General features: G+C 39.6%; 1 pseudogene; it reads left to right on the forward strand.

Annotated features, from left to right (window-relative positions):
- Nucleotides 1–397: 397 nt before the first annotated feature.
- On the forward strand, nt 398–3,760 carry LOC119622836 (mediator of RNA polymerase II transcription subunit 28 pseudogene; annotated as a pseudogene).
- The last annotated feature ends 4,389 nt before the right edge of the window (nt 3,761–8,149 follow it).

An 8,149-nucleotide genomic window follows, 5' to 3' on the forward strand; every position in this document is an offset into this window, starting at 1 on the left:
TGATCCAAAGACATGAAATACCAAGTAATATAACATCCAACCCAGGAGATTCACTTCATAGCAAAAATGCTATCGGAGTGTAAGAGTAGATAACAACTCTAAATATATATGTATCCAACAACAGAGCACTCAGCTACATAAAGCAAATACTATAAAAAATAAAGATTCCAAGACAATAACTATTGAGAACTTCATTCCACTGTCAGCATTGGATCATCTAAACAGAAAAATCAACAAACATTGGATTTAAACTGCACTTTAGACCAAATGGACCTAACAGATATTCAGAATCTTTTATCCAACAGCTGTAGAACACACATTCTTCTCATCAGCACATGGAACATTCTCCAGGGTAAACCTAATACATTAGGCCACAAAACAAGTCTCAACATTTTTTTTTTTTTTTAAAGACAGGGTCTCGCTCTGTCATCCAGGCAGGAGTGCAGTGCTGTTATCATAGCTCACTGCAGCCTTGAACTCTTGAGCTCAAATGATCCCCTCTTCAGCCTCCCAAGTAATAAGGACTACAGGTGCACACCACAATGCCTAGTTAATTTTCAACGTTTTGTAGAGACAGTGTCTCACTATGTTGCCCAGTCTTGTCTCAAACTCTGGGCCTCAAACAATCCTCCCACTTAAGGAGCTTCAGATTCCCAAAACACTGGGATTACAGGCGTGAGTCACCAAGCCTGGCCTCAACAAATTTTTGAAAATTGAGGCCTGTAATCCCAGAACTTTGGGACGCTGAGGCGGACGGATCACAAGGTCAGGAGTTCAAGACCGTCCTGGCTAATATGGTGAAACCCTGTCTCTAGTAAAAATACAAAAAATTAGCTGGGCATGGTGGCGGGCACCTGTAGTCCCAGCTACTCAGGAGGCTGAGGCAGGAGAACGGCGTGAACCCACGAGGTGGAGCTTGTAGTGAGCCAAGATCCGCCACTGCACTCCAGTGTGGGCGATAGAGCGAGACTCCGTCTCAAAAAAAAAAAAAAAAATTTAAATCACATCTAGTATCTTCTCAGACAACAGTGGAATAAAACTACATATCAATAACAAGAGGAACTTTAGAAACTACAAATACATGGAAATTAACATATTCCTGAATGATGGTCAATGAAGAAATTAAGAAGGAAATAAAAACATTTCTTCAAGTAAAAAATGTTGGAAACACACATCTCAAAACCTATGGGATACAACAAAAGCATTGCCATGAGGGAAATTTGTAACAATAACTAGAGTCAAAAAGCAGAAAGACTTCAAATAACCTAATGAGACACCTCAAGGAAAGAAAAACCAAACCCCAAATTAGTAAAAGGAAGACATAATAAAGATCAGAGCAGAATAAAACAAAATAGAGACAAAATCTACAAGGAAACAATCACAGGGAAAGTTATGTGTTTTTTTGTTTTGTTTTGTTTTGTTTTTTTAATAAAGAAAATAAACCAGTAGCCAGACTAACCAACAATACAAAGAGGAAGCTCAAATAAATAGAAATGAAAAAGAAAACATTACAACTGATTCCACAAAAATGCAAAAGATCATTAGAGACTCTTATGAGCAACTACACACTAACAAAGTGGAAAACCTAGAGGAAATGAATAAATTCCTAGATGCATTTTATATAACAAGATTGAATCATAAAGAAATACAGGCTATTCTAGACATGGTGGCTCCACTAGGTGGTATGTTCTCTTAGCAGCTACCAGGGATCCCACCATCCACATTGGAGCTCCAGGGCCAGGCTTCACTTCTTCAGGCAGCACCAGACACTCTGAGACCTACTAACAGTACCAGGTGAATGAGTTGGAGTCATCTTTCAAAGCTGGCTTAGCTTCTCTGGTGAGTCAGGACTGTCAATGGCAATGATCAGGAAAACATTTAAACTGGTGTTGATCAGTATATCTAGGAGTTTCTGGATATTGCAACACAGGCAGAATGTTTTCCTACAGAAAACGATTGCAATTATTTGTCCAGACACCAGAGCAAGTTACCAAAGAGGATGTCTCAGAACTAAGGAATGAATTACAACAGAAACACACACTGTCCAGAAGCACTTGACAAAGCTGAGGCATTGGCAACAGGGGCCGAAGGGCATCAAATGTGCAGCACAGAACACCAGCCAGCAGCCCTCAGGGCTCCTCCGCATACCTCAAGCAGGCATCTGCCAACATCCCTGCACCCCAGAAGCTGACCTGAGCACAAAGGTAAAGGCCATCAGCCCAAGATTGGGCTAGTGTCTGAGGCCGCCCTGTGCAGACAGTTTGCCACAAATCCCTTCTTGTGAACTTGGGATTTTGAATGAACGAGTTAGTTTTATGCTCCCACCTAAATTTTTTTCACTATTTTTATAAGCTGTTAATGTCTTAAGTACTTTATAAAATGCCCAGAGCTTGAGTAAACCAAATTCTTTTTCTCTTTAGCATAGTTAAGACTGTTAGTGTGGTGACACTTATAGATTCTGTGTTTTTATGTTTGTATGGCTTTTCAATTTTTTGTGTGTATTTCCTATTATTTGATCTGAGGGGAAAAAAATTGCAATAGCCTGAGAATCAGGGGATTAGGATTTTGGTTGTAGGCCTTTTATGATAATTACCCTTCAGTGGTAGTATAGAAAAATATGTAAATTTGCTGTGTTTCAAGACTTCAGAATACTTCAGAAGAGGAATCTAATGCAACAATGTTTGTAATGCTTCCAAAGCTCTTAGAATGGGGATTTTTTGTGTGAATAGGTCAGAATAGGATTGTTTCCTGGGTTAGGGTAGTCACATTACAGTAGGATCCTTAGGTTGATGCTGACTTTTATTCAGGGTAAGGTTATATTTTGTGTAGTGTTTGTTTACTTTTTTTATATATAGGGAGGGACATAGTAGGATCAGTGATATGCTAAATTTTGTCATGTTCTGCAATAAGGAATCCATTTAAGTAATGGAACAGACCCTGTTCTCAGTAACATGGCAGTCGGGGCATAGGTGAAGTATGAGAGGCTAAAGCTTGCTCTGATTATCTTTTTTTGTTTTCAGTTTTGTTTGCTTATATTGTTTTTATTTTACATTTTGGGAAGAGAGAGATTTTCCATTAAGGAAGATTTTTGCTGTGGATTTGATTCCAAGGGACTGGGGTCTCAGGGTGGAGGTGGGCTTGCGGGTGCGATCCTTGGCTACTTAACCTCCACCAAGAGCATGCGGCGCCTCTGCCTTTGGGAAGATATGTTGCTCTCTTGTTCCTTCCACAGGCCACCTCAGATACTCTGTTGAATTGCTGTTAAGAAATACAAGCATTGTTTCCAGCTCTCATTGTGTGAGGTTTTCCAGTGTTTTATGCAGTCTTTTATTAGATTACATCTTTTTACTCAGAACAAATGCTTCACTGTCATCTGAGCAGGGAGTACTCCTGTGGCTCAGTGTTTTGGCTCGCTTTGTTTTCTCCAGCCTTGAAGGTCCCTCCCACACACACTGACATCCATTCATATCTTGATCTGACCTAGATGCCACCTGGTCCCTAACGTCTCCCAGCACCTTTTCTGCTGCATCCCTAGGGCACAGGACTTTTATCTCTTCTATTGTCCTTGTTAGGTTCTCCCTTGTGGGTTAGTCATTTGTATCTGTCTCCCTGCCCATCACTAATTGTACACCCATAAATATTAGACATTATTCCCTTTGAATATACCAGGACCATATGTTATTTATCCTTATAAATGATACCTATTACTCTGTTTTGTCTGTGTATATACAGTATCTGGCATTGAACCTGTGATTAATTGCCTGAGACCAATGAATCCCCTCTGTTAGAATGTATAGTTTAAACAAAGCTTTTAAAACCCACACTATATTACCTCAAGGTTGTTAGCCTAGTCATCTAATGGTGATTCAAAAACTCTGATTAGCAGCTTTAGATTTCTTGATTAAAGACCGAAATAAACTAAGTTTTAGGCATTTTTTTTTTCTTTTTCTTTTTTTTTTTTTTTTTTTTTTTTTGAGACGGAGTCTCACTCTGTTGCCCAGGCTGTAGTGCAGTGGCGCGATCTTGGCTCATTGCAACCTCCGCCCCTCCAGGTTTAAGCAATTCTCTGCCTCAGCCTCCAGAGTAGCTGGGATTACAGGCACGTGCCACCACGCCTGGCTAATTTTTTGTATTTTTAGTAGAGACGGGGTTTCAACATCTTAGCCAGGCTGATCTTGAAATCCTGACCTTGTGATCCAGCCAACTTGGCCTCCCAAAGTGCTGGGATTATAGGCATGAGCCACCGCACTTGGCCCTTCTTTTTTTTTTTTTTTGAGACAGAGTCTCACACGGTTGCCAGGGCTGGAGTGCAATGATGCCATCTCGGCTCATTGCAACCTCAGCCTCCCAGGTTCAAGCAATTCTGCCTCAACCTCCTGAGTATCTGGGATTACAGGTGCCTGCCACCATGCCCAGCTAATTTTTTTTTTTTTTTTTTTTTGTATTTTTTAGTAGAGATGGGGTTTCACTGTGTTGGCCAGGCTGGTCTCAAACTCCTGACCTCGTGATCTGCCCATCTCAGCCTCCCAAAGTGTTGGGATTACAGGCCTGAGCCATCGCGCCTGGCCAGTTTTAGGCATTCTTTAAAAGGGGTTTTTAGTGAAAAGATTGGAAACTATTCTATTTAGTGCTCAGTGAAAATATTTTGAATTAATGTATATACCAGTTATTGCCATTTCCCTATTTAATTCAGAAGTTTTTTTAAATAAATAAGCAATTTTTCAATCTTCAAAAAAAAAGGAATACAAAACCTGAACAGACTAATAATAAGTAACGAGATTGAATCCATAATAAAAAGTCTCCCAAGAGTGAAAAATCTAGGACCAGATGGCATTGCTGCTACATTCAACTTCAAAAGAACAACTAACATTAATTCTCAAATTATTCCAAAAACATGAAGAGGCAGGAATTATTTCAAACTTAATCTATGAGACCAGCATTACTCTGATACCAAGGAAACAACAGCCAAAAAGTCCCTTAAGAACATACAGTAAAAATCTTCAAGAGTACTAGCAAACTGAACTTAGCAACACATCAAAAAGATACCGTGATCAATGGGCTCTACCTCAGGGATGCAAAAGAGGTTGAACATATGCAAATCAATACATGTGATATATCACATCAACAGATTGAAAGACAAAAACTATGATCCTCTCAATAGATGCAGGAAAAGCATTTGATATAAGTTAACATCCCATCCTGATAAAAACTGTCAACAAATTAGGCACAGAAAAAACATACCTCAACATAATATAGGCCACATATTACAAACCCACAGCTAGCATCATAATGAATAGGGGAAAGCTGAAAGTCTTTCCTCTAAGAACTGAAACATGAATCAAATGCCTACTTTCACCTCTCATATTAACATAGTAGTGGAAGTCTTAGAATCAGGCAAGATAAAGAAATAGGCATCCAAATTGGAAAACAGAAAGGCAAATTATCCCTCTTTACAGACAAGATGATCTTAAATATAGAACATTCTAAAGACTTCACCAAAAAACTTAGAATAAACAAATTCAATAAAGTGACAAAAAAAAAAAAAAAAGGCAAGATGTGGAGAAAAGGCAGTTCTTATACACTGCTGCTGGGAATGTAAATTAGTACAGCAATTGTGGAAAATGATACGGAGGTTCTTTTTAAAACTACAAATCGAACTGCCATACAATGAAGTAATCCTACAACTTGGTATCTATCCAAAGGAAAGGAAATCAGGCGGGGTGTGGTGGCTCATGCCTATAACCCAGCACTTTGGGAGGCTGAGGCTGGTGGAACACTTGAGGTCAAGAGTTCGAGACCAGCCTGGCCAACATGGTGAAACCCTGTCTCTACTAAAAATACAAAACTTAGCCAGATGTAGTGATGCACACCTGTAATCCCAGCTACTTGGGAGGCTGAGGCAGGAAAATCATTTGAACCTGGGAGGCTGAGGTTGCAGTGAGCCAAGATCGTGCCACTGCACTCCAGTCTGAGTGATAGAGCAAGACTCCTTCTCAAGAAAAAAAAAATCAGTATACCAAAGGAATACTTGTGCCCTAATGTTTATTGTAGTAGCACTGTTCACAATAGCCAAAACCTGGAATCAACCTAAGTATCCATCAGTGGATGAATGAATAAAATATCCTATATATACACAGTGGAATATTATTCAGCCATAAAAACATAATTAAATCCTGTTATTCTACACCAAAATGGATGGAACTGGAGGTCATTATGTTAAGTGAAATAAGCCAGGGACAGAAACACAAGCATCACATATTCTTACTCATATGTGGGAGACAAGAAAGTTGATCTCATGGAGGTAGAAAGTAAAATGATGGTTACCAGAGGTTGGGAACAGGGCAGGCCTAGGGGAATGATGCCCAAGCTGGTCTCAAACTCCTGGGCTCAAGTGATCCTCCCACTTCAGCCTCCAAAAGTGTTAGGATTACAGGCATGACCACTGTGCTATAAGAGAAAATTTTACTATTTTTAATTAGTTAAAAAAAAAATCTAAGATATAGCCTTTACATTTATTTTGATGTTTTAAAAATTGCAGGCTGGATGCAGTAGCTCATGCCTGTAATCCCAGCTGAGGCAGGAGGATTGCTTGAGCCTAAGAATTCAAGACCAGCCTGGGCAACATAGCAAAACCTCATCTCTACAAAAAAATATAAAAATTAGCTGGGTGTGGTAGTGCATGCCTGTAGTCCCAGCTACTTGGGAGGCTGAAGTGGGAGGGTCGCCTGAGCCCAAGAGGCTGAGGTTGCAGTCAGCCAAGATGGTGCCACTGTCCTCCAGCCTGGGCAACAGAGTGAGACCCTGTTTCAAAAAAAAAAAATTATATTAAAACACACAACAAAATTTACCAACTTGGTCATTTTTAAGCATATATTTTAGTACCATTAAATATATTCACAATGTTGTGGAACAGATCCCCAGAACTTTTGCATCATGCAAAATGGAATCTCTATAGCCATTAAACAACTCTCCATTTTTCCCCTTCCCTCCACACCCTAGTAAATACCATTCTATTTTCTGTTTCTATGAATTTTTCTACTTTACTCATGTAAGTGAAATCACACAGTCATTTTTTGACTGGCTTCTTTCACTTAGCACTCAAGATTCATCCATGTTGGAGCATGAGACAGGATTACCTTCCTTTTTAAGTCTGTATAATATTCCATTGTGTATATTATTATGGGCCTTCCATATCCATGGGTTCTGTGTCTGTGGATTTAACCAAACTCAGATTTAAAATATTCAAAAATACGTTAAATTTCACAAAGTTCCAAAAAGCAAAACTTGAATTTTCCCTGAGTCAAATACTAAGTCAAATCCACACCAATAAAGTTATATGTAGGCACTGTACTAGGTATTATAAGTAACCTAGGAATCTAGGTATTATAAGTAACCTAGGATTCAAAGCAGTGGTTCCAATCCCCAGGCAGTGGATGGGTACCAGTTCTTAACCTGCTAGGAACTGGGCCGCAGAGCAGGAGATGAACAAAGAAGCCAGCAAGTATTACCGCCTGAGCGGTAATGCCACTGTCACATCAGCAGTGGCATTAGATTTTCATAGGAACATGAACCCTATTCTGAACTGCACATGCAAGGGATCTAGGCTGCACACTCCTTATGAGAATCAGACTAATTCCTGATGATCTAAGGTGGAACAGTTTCATCTGAAAACCATCCCCCTGACCCTGTCTGTGGAAAAATTGTCTTCCACAAAACCGGTCCCTGGTGCCAAACAGTTAGGGACTGCTGTTATAGTATATGGGAAAATGTGCCTAGATTATATGCAAATACTATGCCACACTATATAAGGGACTGGAGCATTTGTGGATTTTGGTATCTGCAGAGTATCCTGGAATTAATCCCCTATAGATACTGAGGGAAAAGTGTGTCACATTTTGCTTATCCATTCATCTGTTGATAGACATTTGGGTTGCTTCTATCTCTTAGCTGTTCTGAATAGTGCTGCTATAACATGGGTGTGTAAACATCCCTTCAATACCCCGCTTTCAATTATTTTGGGTATACATCCAGAAGTGGGATTGTTGGATCATATGGCAGTTTTAATTATTTGAGGAATTTCCATGTTGCTTTCCAAAGCAGTGGCACCATTTACAATCCCCAAAAAGGTGCACGGGGTTATAATATGTTC

This window comes from Chlorocebus sabaeus, chromosome 2 (assembly GCF_047675955.1).
Source record: "Chlorocebus sabaeus isolate Y175 chromosome 2, mChlSab1.0.hap1, whole genome shotgun sequence".
Classification (NCBI taxonomy): Eukaryota; Metazoa; Chordata; class Mammalia; order Primates; family Cercopithecidae; genus Chlorocebus; species Chlorocebus sabaeus.